Source organism: Bombina bombina, chromosome 11, assembly GCF_027579735.1.
Source record: "Bombina bombina isolate aBomBom1 chromosome 11, aBomBom1.pri, whole genome shotgun sequence".
NCBI classification, from domain to species: Eukaryota; Metazoa; Chordata; class Amphibia; order Anura; family Bombinatoridae; genus Bombina; species Bombina bombina.
In genome coordinates, this window is record NC_069509.1 from 52,936,194 (window position 1) to 52,950,705 (window position 14,512).

Sequence of the window (14,512 nt, forward strand, 5' to 3'; positions counted from 1 at the left end):
TTCAATACTGCCTCCTGAAAAGTCCAAGACCCTCTCTATTCCCCCACCCATGGTAAACCCCATCTCCTAAGACATCCCCATGTTATTCATCCCCCTTAAAGGGACATAATACTCATATGCTAAATCACTTGAAACTGATGCAGTATAACTGTAAAAAGCTGACAGGAAAATATCACCTGAGTATCTCTATGTAAAAAAGGAAGATATTTTACCTCACAATCTCCTCAGCTCAGCAGAGTAAGTTCTGTGTAAAAAGTTATACTCAGCTGCTCCCAGCTGCAGGTAAAAAAAATAAAAAACCGTAGAAATGAACAGCAGCCAATCAGCATCAGCAGTGCTGAGGTCATGAACTCTTACTGTAATCTCATGAGATTTGACTTAACTCTCATGAGATTTCATAGTGAGCTTCCTTTACCTGATTGGTGAAATAATATGAGAGTGCATGATGTTCATCCTTTCAGTTGCCCCGGGACAGACATACTAATATGCTACTTAGAAATCCTTTACAATAGGAGGTGGCTACTGAGGAACTTTTGAGGTAAAATATCTTTCTTTTTTACATAAAGATGTTCAGGTGATATTTTCTAGTCAGCTTTTTACAGCTATGCTGAATCACTTTCAAGTGTTTAAACATTTGGGTATTATGGCCCTTTAAGTATAACCTCACTCTACACAATCCCCTAATAAAAAAACACTTAAAGGGCCATGAAACACAAAATGTTTTTTGGTTTTTTTTTAGATGCAGATAGATCATACAATTTAAACAACTTTTCAATTTACCAGTATTATATTATTTGCTAAGTTCTTTCTGTATCCTGTGGTTAAACGCATTCCTAGGTAGGCTCAGGGGCAGCTATGCGCTACTGGGAGTTGTATATGTGTATAGTGTGTATATGTGTGCTGAGGTGTATGTGTATATGTGTGCTTAGTAATAGTGTGTATATGTGTGCTGAGGTATGTTTGCTTATAGTGTGTATATGTGTATAGTGTGTGCTGAGGTGTATAGTGTGTATATGTGTGCTGAGGTATATGTGTATAGTGTGTACATGTGTGCTGAGGTATATGTGTATAGTTTGTACATGTGTGCTGAGGTATATGTGTATATGTGTGCTGAGGTATATGTGTATAGTGTGTACATGCTTGCTGAGGTGTATAGTGTGTATATGTGTGCTGAGGTATATGTGTATAGTGTGTACATGTGTTCTGAGGTATATGTGTATATGTGTTCTGAGGTATATATGCATAGTGTGTATATGTGTATAGTGTGTATATGTGTGCTGAGGTATATGTGTATAGTGTGTATATGTGTGCTGAGGTATATGTGTATAGTGTGTATATGTGTGCTGAGGTATATGTGTATAGTGTGTATATGTGTTCTGAGGTATATGTGTATAGTGTGTACATGTGTTCTGAGGTATATGTGTATATATGTGTGCTGAGGGATATATGTGTAGTGTGTGCTTAGGTATATGTATGTATTGGGTACTTGTAAAGCGGCTAATCACCCGTAAGGATCTCAAGGCGCTGCTCATTTTATCAGCCTTGGAAGGATGAAAGGCTGAGTGGTCCTCGCCGGGGATCAAACCTGCAACCCTTGGGTTGCTACAGAGCTCAGCCACAGTGCCTTAGCATACTGACCTATCTGTCCGGCTATATGTGTATAGTGTGTGTACATGTGTGCTGAGGTATATGTGTATAGTGTGTATATGTGTGCTTAGATATGTTTGCTTATAGTGTGTATATGTGTGCTGAGGTGTATAGTGTGTATGTATATGTGTACTTAAGTATGTGTGTATATGTGTGCTGAGGTATATGTGTATAGTGTGTATATGTGTGCTGAGGTATATGTGTATATGTGTGCTGAGGTATAGGTGTATAGTGTGTATATGTGTGCTGATGTATATCTGTATAGTGTGTATATGTGTGCTGAGGTATATCTGTGTAGTGTGTACATGTGTGCTGAGGTATATGTGTATAGTGTGTATATGTGTGCTGAGGTATATGTGTATTGTGTGTATATGTGTGCTGAGGTATATGTGTATAGTGTGTATATGTATATAGTGTGTACATGTGTGCTGAGGTATATGTGTATAGTGTGTACATGTGTGCTGAGGTATATGTGTATAGTGTGTATACAGGGAGTGCAGAATTATTAGGCAAGTTGTATTTTTGAGGATTCATTTTATTATTGGACAACAACCATGTTCTCAATGAACCCAAAAAACTCATTAATATCAAAGCTGAATAGTTTTGGAAGTAGTTTTTAGTTTGTTTTTAGTTATAGCTATTTTAGGGGGATATCTGTGTGTGCAGGTGACTATTACTGTGCATAATTATTAGGCAACTTAACAAAAAACAAATATATACCCATTTAAATTATTTATTTTTACCAGTGAAACCAATATAACATCTCAACATTCACAAATATACATTTCTGACATTCAAAAACAAAACAAAAACAAATCAGTGACCAATATAGCCACCTTTCTTTGCAAGGACACTCAAAAGCCTGCCATCCATGGATTCTGTCAGTGTTTTGATCTGTTCACCATCAACATTGCGTGCAGCAGCAACCACAGCCTCCCAGACACCTGTTCAGAGAGGTGTACTGTTTTCCCTCCTTGTAAATCTCACATTTGATGATGGACCACAGGTTCTCAATGGGGTTCAGATCAGGTGAACAAGGAGGCCATGTCATTAGATTTTCTTCTTTTATACCCTTTCTTGCCAGCCACGCTGTGGAGTACTTGGACGCATGTGATGGAGCATTGTCCTGCATGAAAATCATGTTTTTCTTGAAGGATGCAGACTTCTTCCTGTACCACTGCTTGAAGAAAGTGTCTTCCAGAAACTGGCAGTAGGACTGGGAGTTGACCTTGACTCCATCCTCAACCCTGAAAAGGCCCCACAAGCTCATCTTTGATGATACCAGCCCAAACCAGTACTCCACCTCCACCTTGCTGGCGTCTGAGTCGGACTGGAGCTCTCTGCCCTTTACCAATCCATCCACGGGCCCATCCATCTGGCCCATCAAGACTCACTCTCATTTCATCAGTCCATAAAACCTTAGAAAAATCAGTCTTGAGATATTTCTTGGCCCAGTCTTGACGTTTCAGCTTGTGTGTCTTGTTCAGTGGTGGTCGTCTTTCAGCCTTTCTTACCTTGGCCATGTCTCTGAGTATTGCACACCTTGTGCTTTTGGGCACTCCAGTGATGTTGCAGCTCTGAAATATGGCCAAACTGGTGGCATCTTGGCAGCTGCACGCTTGACTTTTCTCAGTTCATGGGCAGTTATTTTGCGCCTTGGTTTTTCCACACGCTTCTTGCGACCCTGTTGACTATTTTGAATGAAACGCTTGATTGTTCGATGATCACGCTTCAGAAGCTTTGCAATTTTAAGAGTGCTGCATCCCTCTGCAAGATATCTCACTATTTTTTACTTTTCTGAGCCTGTCAAGTCCTTCTTTTGACCCATTTTGCCAAAGGAAAGGAAGTTGCCTAATAATTATGCACACCTGATATAGGGTGTTGATGTCATTAGACCACACCCCTTCTCATTACAGAGATGCACATCACCTAATATGCTTAATTGGTAGTAGGCTTTCGAGCCTATACAGCTTGGAGTAAGACAACATGCATAAAGAGGATGATGTGGTCAAAATACTCATTTGCCTAATAATTCTGCACTCCCTGTATGTGTATAGTGTGTATATATGTGCTGATGTATATGTGTATAGTGTGTATATGTGTGCTGAGGTATATCTGTGTAGTGTGTACATGTGTGCTGAGGTATATGTGTATAGTGTGTATATGTGTGCTGAGGTATATGTGTATAGTGTGTATATGTGTGCTGAGGTATATGTGTATAGTGTGTATATGTGTGCTGAGGTATATCTGTGTAGTGTGTACATGTGTGCTGAGGTATATGTGTATAGTGTGTATATGTGTGCTGAGGTATATGTGTATAGTGTGTATATGTGTGCTGATGTATATGTGTGCTGAGGTATATCTGTGTAGTGTGTACATGTGTGCTGATGTATATGTGTATAGTGTGTATATGTGTGCTGAGGTATATCTGTAGTGTGTACATGTGTGCTGATGTATATGTGTATAGTGTGTATATGTGTGCTGAGGTATGTGTTTAGTGTGTTTATGTGTGCTGAGGTATGTTTGTTTATAGTGTGTACATGTGTGCTGAGGTATATGTGTATAGTATGTATATGTGTGCCGAGGTATGTTTGCTTATAGTGTGTACATGTGTGCGGAGGTATATGTGTATAGTGTGTATATGTGTGCTGAGGTATGTGTTTAGTGTGTACATGTGTGCTGAGGTACGTGTTTAGTGTGTACATGTGTGCTGAGGTACGTGTATAGTGTGCACATGTGTGCTGAGGTACGTGTATAGTGTGTACATGTGTGCTGAGGTATGTGTATAGTGTGTACATGTGTGCTGAGGTACGTGTATAGTGTGCACATGTGTGCTGAGGTACGTGTATAGTGTGTACATGTGTGCTGAGGTATGTGTATAGTGTGCACATGTGTGCTGAGGTACGTGTTTAGTGTGCACATGTGTGCTGAGGTACGTGTATAGTGTGCACATGTGTGCTGAGGTACGTGTATAGTGTGCACATGTGTGCTGAGGTACGTGTATAGTGTGCACATGTGTGCTGAGGTATGTGTATAGTGTGTACATGTGTGCTGAGGTACGTGTTTAGTGTGCACATGTGTGCTGAGGTACGTGTATAGTGTGTACATGTGTGCTGAGGTACGTGTATAGTGTGCACATGTGTGCTGAGGTACGTGTATAGTGTGCACATGTGTGCTGAGGTACGTGTTTACAGGCCCATTTATCAAGCTCCGTATGGAGCTTGAAGGGCCGTGTTTCTGGCGAGTCTTCAGACTCGCCAGAAACACAAGTTATGAAGCAGCGGTCTAAAGACCGCTGCTTCATAACCCTGTCCGCCTGCTCTGAGCAGGCGGACAGGAACCGCCGGAAATCAACCCGATCGAATACGATCGGGTTGATTGACAGCTCCCTGCTGGCGGCCGATTGGCCGCGAGTCAGCAGGGGGCGGCGTTGCACCAGCAGCTCTTGTGAGCTGCTGGTGCAATGTTAAATGTGGAGAGCGTATTGCTCTCCGCATTTAGCGAGGTCTTGCGGACCTGATCCGCAGTGTCGGATCAGGTCCGCAAGCCCTTTGATAAATGGGCCCCTTAGTGTGCACATGTGTGCTGAGGTACGTGTATAGTGTGCACATGTGTGCTGAGGTACGTGTATAGTGTGTACATGTGTGCTGAGGTACGTGTATAGTGTGCACATGTGTGCTGAGGTGTCTGTGTGCACATGTGTGCTTATAATGTGCACATGTGTGCTGATGTGTCTGTGTGCTTATAATGTGCACATGTGTGCTGATGTGTCTGTGTGTATAGTGTGCACGTGTGCTTATAATGTGCACATGTGTGCTGAGGGGTCTGTGTGTATAAAGTGCACATGTGTGCTGATGTGTCTGTGTGTATAGTGTGCACATGTGTGCTTATAATGTGCACATGTGTGCTGATGTGTCTGTGTGTATAGTGTGCACATGTGTGCTGAGGTGTCTGTGTGTATAGTGTTGTGCTGATGTGTCTGTGTGTATAGTGTGCACATGTGTGCTGAGGTGTCTGTGTGTATAGTGTGCTTATAATGTGCACATGTGTGCTGAGGTGGCTGTGTGTATAGTGTGCACATGTGTGCTGAGGTGTCTGTGTGTATAGTGTGCACATGTGTGCTGAGGTGTCTGTGTGTATAGTGTGCACATGTGTGCTGAGGTGTCTGTGTGTATAGTGTGCACATGTGTGCTGAGGTGGCTGTGTGTATAGTGTGCACATGTGTGCTGAGGTGTCTGTGTGTATAGTGTGCACATGTGTGCTGAGGTGGCTGTGTGTATAGTGTGCACATGTGTGCTGAGGTGTCTGTGTGTATAGTGTGCACATGTGTGCTGAGGTGGCTGTGTGTATAGTGTGCACATGTGTGCTGAGGTGTCTGTGTGTATAGTGTGCACATGTGTGCTGAGGTGTCTGTGTGTATAGTGTGCACATGTGTGCTGAGGTGTCTGTGTGTATAGTGTGCACATGTGTGCTGAGGTGTCTGTGTGTATAGTGTGCACATGTGTGCTGAGGTGTCTGTGTGTATAGTGTGCACATGTGTGCTGAGGTGGCTGTGTGTATAGTGTGCACATGTGTGCTGAGGTGTCTGTGTGTATAGTGTGCACATGTGTGCTGAGGTGGCTGTGTGTATAGTGTGCACATGTGTGCTGAGGTGTCTGTGTGTATAGTGTGCACATGTGTGCTGAGGTGTCTGTGTGTATAGTGTGCACATGTGTGCTGAGGTGTCTGTGTGTATAGTGTGCACATGTGTGCTGAGGTGTCTGTGTGTATAGTGTGCACATGTGTGCTGAGGTGTCTGTGTGTATAGTGTGCACATGTGTGCTGAGGTGTCTGTGTGTATAATGTGCACATGTGTGCTGAGGTGGCTGTTTGTACGTTTTTCACAGGTGTGCTTAAAATGTGCACACATGTGTTGAGGTGTCTGTGTGTATAGAGTTCACGTGTGTGCTTATAATGTACACGTGTGCTGAGGTGTCCGTGTGTATAGTGTGCACATGTGTGCTGAGGTGTCTGTGTGCACATGTGTGCTGAGGTGTCCGTGTGTATAGTGTGCACATGTGTGCTTATAATGTGCACGTGTGTGCAGAGGTGTCTGTGTGTATAGTGTGCACATGTGTGCTTATAATGTGCACGTGTGTGCTGAGGTGTCTGTGTGTATAGTGTACACATGTGTACTTATAATGTGCACGTGTGTGCTGAGGTGTATGTGTGTATAGTGTGCACATGTGTGCTTATAATGTGCACGTGTGTGCTGAGGTGTCTGTGTGTATAGTGTGCACATGTGTGCTGAGGTGTATGTGTGTATAGTGTGCACATGTGTGCTGAGGTGTATGTGTGTATAGTGTGCACATGTGTGCTTATAATGTGCACGTGTGTGCTGAGTTGTCTGTGTGTATAGTGTGCACATGTGTGCTGAGGTGTATGTGTGTATAGTGTGCACATGTGTGCTGAGGTGTCTGTGTGCACATGTGTGCTGATGTGTCTGTGTGTATAGTGTGCACATGTGTGCTTATAATGTGCACATGTGTGCTGAGGTGTCTGTGTGTATAGTGTGCACATGTGTGCTTATAATGTGCACGTGTGTGCTGAGGTGTCTGTGTGTATAGTGTGCACATGTGTGCTTATAATGTGCACATGTGTGCTGAGGTATGTGTGTAGGGGTTGCTGCCTGGCACCGTGAGATCCCTGTGTATATTACTGTCAGCCACTCCTTTTCCCTGTGCACTGGGAGAGCACAGACTGCAGCAGGAGCCTCCCCCCCACTATGGGCCGTGACTGGGAGGGAGGGATACACAGTGTGATGGGGGATATACAGTGGTTGGGGGGATCCCCCTCCTCTCCCCTGTAGCCCCTGTCTGGCACGCCATACGCCTGCGCACCAGCTACAAGCCAAGGAATGGTGAATTTATCTGGAACTGATGGTAGAGGGTCATTCTCAGACAGTTCTGCAGGGCTGCAATAAATCACCCTGCACATTCCCACCCCTCCCTCCCCTCTGTCTGTCTCCCTCCCTCCCTCTCTCTCCTTCCTTCCTTCCTCTCATCAGCTTGCCACCTCTCACTTTGCAGCCTCTGCTCTCCCCTGCTTTCCTCTCCCAGACCCCCTCTCTCCCCAGTCCTTACCCTATAATCCCAGAGAGGGGACATGCACCCCTCACCCTGCCTAGCTCCCCCTTGACATCTCTGCAGAGCAGATAAACTAAATGAGAAAATATCCCTCTTTTGATGATTTAATCCACAAAGCTACACACAAGTCTTTAGTATATGTATAAAAAGAAGGGTCCACATCACCCCACTGGATAGAACGCAAGACTCATCCCTCTGGGATACAGATTTTTCTTTCTTGTTTTTTTTTAAGACCCAGTCTTCACAAATATTATCAAAGGAGAGTTTTGCAGGAAATTGTGCTGGCAAGTGATTTTCCAAAAGGACATTCTTTTACCCTGGAAAATAGGAACCTGCAGAAGGTGAGTCAGGGGAGGAGATAGGTTGATGGGATGAGGACTATATATGCTTGTTTATATACTGACAACAACTTAATATATATATTTTCTAAATTCTGTTTTTGCATATTTTTTAGCAGTGTTACCAAATGATAACCTAACTTGTGAGTGCCTTATTTTTTTCGGGAGTAGCAGAATCATAATTTATAATAGCTGTGTTTTGTGCATTTATCAGGGTTTTCTGTTTCATGTGTGTGTAGAGGGAGACCTGTCACAGTATGGGGGCAGGGAGACCTGTCACAGTATGGGGGCAGGGAGACCTGTCACACCATTCCACTGGATAGGGGGAAGGGAGCTGGGGTATCTGTATATCCTTTGTACCCTCCCCAGTGGCTACAGTGGGACATCATTGATCCAGTAGTTGTTATGAACCAGACGTAATTGTTCCTGTACTTATTACAAAGCATTGATAGGAACCGATGACACTGGAATAGCAGGGGACACATTTATATAAAGTATCAAAAAATAGCATTTGGAATATAACTTAGATTGGTAACATATTATTATGATTCATGTGTTTTGTCTGTTAATGAGTAAAGCTTTTGTTTCTTTCTACATTGAGTGAGACAGATTTACATGTGTTATTGGAGAAGAGCGGTATGTGCCCTGGTGCCTGTGTATTAGGTACAGGAGAGGTGTATGTGCCCTGGTGCCTGTGTATTAGGTACAGGAGAGGTGTATGTGCCCTGGTGCCTGTGTATTAGGTACAGGAGAGGTGTATGTGCCCTGGTGTCTGTGTATTAGGTACAGAAGAGCGGTATGTGCCCTGGTGCCTGTGTATTAGGTACAGAAGAGCGGTATGTGCCCTGGTGCCTGTGTATTAGGTACAGAAGAGGTGTATGTGCCCTGGTGCCTGTGTATTAGGTACAGGAGAGGTGTATGTGCCCTGATGTCTGTGTATTAGGTACAGGAGAGGTGTATGTGCCCTGGTGCCTGTGTATTAGGTACAGGAGAGGTGTATGTGCCCTGGTGCCTGTGTATTAGGTACAGGAGAGGTGTATGTGCCCTGATGTCTGTGTATTAGGTACAGAAGAGGTGTATGTGCCCTGGTGCCTGTGTATTAGGTACAGGAGAGATGTATGTGCCCTTATGCCTGTGTATTAGGTACAGGAGAGGTGTATGTGCCCTGGTGCCTGTGTATTAGGTACAGGAGAGGTGTATGTGCCCTTATGCCTGTGTATTAGGTACAGGAGAGGTGTATGTGCCCTGGTGCCTGTGTATTAGGTACAGGAGAGGTGTATTTGCCCTGGTGCCTGTGTATTAGGTACAGAAGAGGTGTATGTGCCCTTATGCCTGTGTATTAGGTACAGAAGAGGTGTATGTGCCCTTATGCCTGTGTATTAGGTACAGAAGAGGTGTATGTGCCCTGATGTCTGTGTATTAGGTACAGAAGAGGTGTATGTGCCCTGGTGCCTGTGTATTAGGTACAGGAGAGGTGTATGTGCCCTTATGCCTGTGTATTAGGTACAGGAGAGGTGTATGTGCCCTGATTCCTGTGTATTAGGTACAGGAGAGGTGTATGTGCCCTGGTGCCTGTGTATTAGGTACAGGAGAGGTGTATGTGCCCTGATTCCTGTGTATTAGGTACAGGAGAGGTGTATGTGCCCTGGTGCCTGTGTATTAGGTACAGAAGAGGTGTATGTGCCCTGATTCCTGTGTATTAGGTACAGGAGAGGTGTATGTGCCCTTATGCCTGTGTATTAGGTACAGGAGAGGTGTATGTGCCCTGATTCCTGTGTATTAGGTACAGAAGAGGTGTATGTGCCCTGATTCCTGTGTATTAGGTACAGGAGAGGTGTATGTGCCCTTATGCCTGTGTATTAGGTACAGGAGATGTGTATGTGCCCTGGTGCCTGTGTATTGGGTACAGAAGAGGTGTATGTGCCCTGATTCCTGTGTATTAGGTACAGGAGAGGTGTATGTGCACTGGTGCCTGTGTATTAGGTACAGAAGAGGTGTATGTGCCCTGGTGCCTGTGTATTAGGTACAGGAGAGGTGTATGTGCCCTGGTGCCTGTGTATTAGGTACAGGAGAGGTGTATGTGCCCTGGTGCCTGTGCATTAGGTACAGAAGAGGTGTATGTGCCCTGATTCATGTGTATTAGGTACAGAAGAGGTGTATGTGCCCTGGTGCCTGTGTATTAGGTACAGGAGAGGTGTATGTGCCCTGATGTCTGTGTATTAGGTACAGGAGAGGTGTATGTGCCCTGGTGCCTGTGTATTAGGTACAGAAGAGGTGTATGTGCCCTTATGCCTGTGTATTAGGTACAGGAGAGGTCTATGTGCCCTGGTGCCTGTGTATTAGGTACAGAAGAGGTGTATGTGCCCTGATTCCTGTGTATTAGGTACAGGAGAGGTGTATGTGCACTGGTGCCTGTGTATTAGGTACAGAAGAGGTGTATGTGCCCTGGTGCCTGTGTATTAGGTACAGGAGATGTGTATGTGCCCTGGTGCCTGTGTATTAGGTACAGGAGAGGTGTATGTGCCCTGGTGCCTGTGTATTAGGTACAGGAGAGGTGTATGTGCCCTGGTGCCTGTGTATTAGGTACAGGAGAGGTGTGTGTGCCCTGTTGCCTGTGTATTAGGTACAGGAGAGGTGTATGTGCCCTGATGCCTGTGTATCAAGTACAGGAGAGGTGTATGTGCCCTGATGTCTGTGTATTAGGTACAGAAGAGGTGTATGTGCCCTGATTCCTGTGTATTAGGTACAGGAGAGGTGTATGTGCCCTTATGCCTGTGTATTAGGTACAGGAGAGGTGTATGTGCCCTGGTGTCTGTGTATTAGGTACAGAAGAGGTGTATGTGCCCTGATGTCTGTGTATTAGGTACAGGAGAGGTGTATGTGCCCTGGTGCCTGTGTATTGGGTACAGAAGAGGTGTATGTGCCCTGGTGCCTGTGTATTAGGTACAGGAGAGGTGTATGTGCCCTGATGTCTGTGTATTAGGTACAGAACAGGTGTATGTGCCCTGATGTCTGTGTATTAGGTACAGGAGAGGTGTGTGTGCCCTGATGTCTGTGTATTAGGTACAGGAGAGGTGTATGTGCCCTGGTGCCTGTGTATTAGGTACAGAAGAGGTGTATGTGCCCTGGTGCCTGTGTATTAGGTACAGGAGAGGTGTATGTGCCCTGGTGCCTGTGTATTAGGTACAGAAGAGGTGTATGTGCACTGGTGCCTGTGTATTAGGTACAGGAGAGGTGTATGTGCACTGGTGCCTGTGTATTAGGTACAGAAGAGGTGTATGTGCCCTGATGTCTGTGTATTAGGTACAGAAGAGGTGTATGTGCCCTGATTCCTGTGTATTAGGTACAGAAGAGGTGTATGTGCACTGGTGCCTGTGTATTAGGTACAGAAGAGGTGTATGTGCCCTGATGTCTGTGTATTAGGTACAGGAGAGGTGTATGTGCCCTGGTGCCTGTGTATTAGGTACAGGAGAGGTGTATGTGCCCTGATGTCTGTGTATTAGGTACAGGAGAGGTGTATGTGCCCTGATGCCTGTGTATCAAGTACAGGAGAGGTGTATGTGCCCTGATGTCTGTGTATTAGGTACAGAAGAGGTGTATGTGCCCTGATTCCTGTGTATTAGGTACAGGAGAGGTGTATGTGCCCTTATGCCTGTGTATTAGGTACAGGAGAGGTGTATGTGCCCTGGTGTCTGTGTATTAGGTACAGAAGAGGTGTATGTGCCCTGATGTCTGTGTATTAGGTACAGGAGAGGTGTATGCGCCCTGGTGCCTGTGTATTGGGTACAGAAGAGGTGTATGTGCCCTGGTGCCTGTGTATTAGGTACAGGAGAGGTGTATGTGCCCTGATGTCTGTGTATTAGGTACAGAACAGGTGTATGTGCCCTGATGTCTGTGTATTAGGTACAGGAGAGGTGTATGTGCCCTGATGTCTGTGTATTAGGTACAGGAGAGGTGTATGTGCCCTGGTGCCTGTGTATTAGGTACAGAAGAGGTGTATGTGCCCTGGTGCCTGTGTATTAGGTACAGGAGAGGTGTATGTGCCCTGGTGCCTGTGTATTAGGTACAGAAGAGGTGTATGTGCACTGGTGCCTGTGTATTAGGTACAGAAGAGGTGTATGTGCCCTGATGTCTGTGTATTAGGTACAGAAGAGGTGTATGTGCCCTGATGTCTGTGTATTAGGTACAGGAGAGGTGTATGTGCCCTGATTCCTGTGTATTAGGTACAGAAGAGGTGTATGTGCACTGGTGCCTGTGTATTAGGTACAGAAGAGGTGTATGTGCCCTGATGTCTGTGTATTAGGTACAGGAGAGGTGTATGTGCCCTGGTGCCTGTGTATTAGGTACAGGAGAGGTGTATGTGCCCTGATGTCTGTGTATTAGGTACAGAAGAGGTGTATGTGCCCTGATGTCTGTGTATTAGGTACAGGAGAGGTGTATGTGCCCTGATGTCTGTGTATTAGGTACAGAAGAGGTGTATGTGCCCTGATGTCTGTGTATAAGGTACAGGAGAGCTGTACGTGCTATAATATCTGTGTATTAGGTGGAGTGGAGGTGGTGTCCTGGTGTAATTGTATTAGGAAGGGGTGAGAGTTATGTATTCTGCTTTTATTTATAAGATGGGAGGTACCTGTCATGAGTATTATGGGTCCTAAATTTCTGTATTAAAATGAGGTGAGAAGTATTTGTCATGATAGGGTTGTGGTCTGGTGTCTGCATACTAGGAGAAGGGCATGGGGCTTAGGGTCTTATGTCTGTGTACTAGGAGAAGGGTATTCTGCATATTAGGAGAAGGGTATGGGTTTGGAGTAAGGTGTGTGTATAGGAGAAGGGTTTGGGGTCTGGTGTCTGTGTATTAGGAGAAGGGTGTGGTTTAGGGTCTGGTGTAGGTATATTAGGAGAAGGGTATGGGTTTGGGGTCTGGTGTCTGTGTATTAGGAGAAGGGTGTGGTTTAGGGTCTGGTGTAGGTGTATTAGGAGAAGGGTATGGGTTTGGGGTCTGGTGTCTGTGTATTAGGAGAAAGGTATGGGTTTGGAGTCTGGTGTATGTGTGTGTGTGTAGCAGAGCATAGGCTTTGGTCTGTTGTCTGCTTATTAAGAGAAGGGTGTGGGTTTGGGACTGCTGTGTGTGTGTAATAGGAGAAATGTATAGGTTTGGGCCCATGTATTAGCATAAGGGCATGGGTTAGGTTTTGGTGTCTGCATATTGAGAGAAGTATGTGCTTAAGTCAAACGTATATTAGGAGAAGGATGTGGGTTTGGGGTCTGTGTATTAGGAGAGGAGTATGGGTTTGAGGTCTGTGTATTAGGAGAGGAGTATGTGTTTGGGGTCTGTGTATTAGGAGAGGAGTATGGGTTTGGGGTCTGTGTATTAGGAGAGGAGTATGGGTTTGGGTCTGTGTATTTATTAGGAGAGGAGTATGAGTTAGGGTCTGTGTATTAGGAGAGGAGAATGGGTTTAGGTTCTGTGCATTAGAAGAGGAGTATGTGTTTGGGATCTGTGTATTAGGAGAGGAGTATGTGTTTGGGATCTGTGTATTAGGAGAGGAGTGTGTGTTTGGGATCTGTGTATTAGGCTGTGCATTTGGAGGAAGTCACAGGTCTGAGTAAGTTATGGGATTCAGTTGTGCAAGCTGTGGAACATTTGGGTTCTTTTTATCTGGTGTAAGTGATGAGTATGGGCTAGTAAACCTGTGTATTAGGAGGAGCAGATGGGTCTGGGGTCTGATACCTGTGTATTAGGAGGAGGTGATGGGTCTGGGGTCTGATGCCTGTGTATTAGGAGGAGGTGATGGGTCTGGGGTCTGATGCCTGTGTATTAGGAGGAGCTGATGGGTCTGGGCCCTGATGCCTGTGTATTAGGAGGAGCTGATGGGTCTGGGGTCTGATGTATGTGTATTAGGAGGAGCTGATGGGTTTGGGGTCTGATGCCTGTGTATTAGGAGGAGCTGATGGGCCGCGACCATCAGGAGAGTCAGCAATTCTTTCTTATAACTTGATAAAATGAATATTAAAATTGTATCTTGGAACATAGGTGGTATCACTTCTCCCATAAAATGTAAATCTATTTTAAGATTTGCCAAAAAATTGGGAACTCAGATTTTATTATTTCAGGAGACACACTTAAAGGGAGAAGAAGCAGTTAAACTAAAAGGGGGTTGGGTTAAAGAAGTATTATTTACACCCGGACATCAAAGGAAAAAAGGAGTTGCTATCCTTTTCAATAAAACTTTAGAATATAAGATTAACAATGTAGAGAGAGACGATGAGGGTAGATATATTTTGGCAGAAGTGGGAATTGGGGATAGGAATTTCTTAATATGTATATGGTCCAAATGAAGAAGATTCAGGGTTTTGGCAGAATATTCGGGACAAATTATTTAATCATCCTGGAAACAGCTT

The 14,512-nt window shown here is 44.8% G+C and overlaps 1 protein-coding gene across 1 annotated transcript in view; it reads left to right on the forward strand.

Annotated features, from left to right (window-relative positions):
- The first annotated feature begins 7,645 nt into the window (after nt 1-7,645).
- Nucleotides 7,646-14,512, forward strand: part of GLIS2 (GLIS family zinc finger 2) — a 137,395-nt gene continuing 130,528 nt past the window's right edge. Inside the window, exon 1 of the mRNA XM_053694977.1 lies at nt 7,646-8,113. The gene's annotated coding sequence lies outside the window, so the exon portion shown is untranslated. The remainder of the gene's footprint in view (nt 8,114-14,512) is intronic.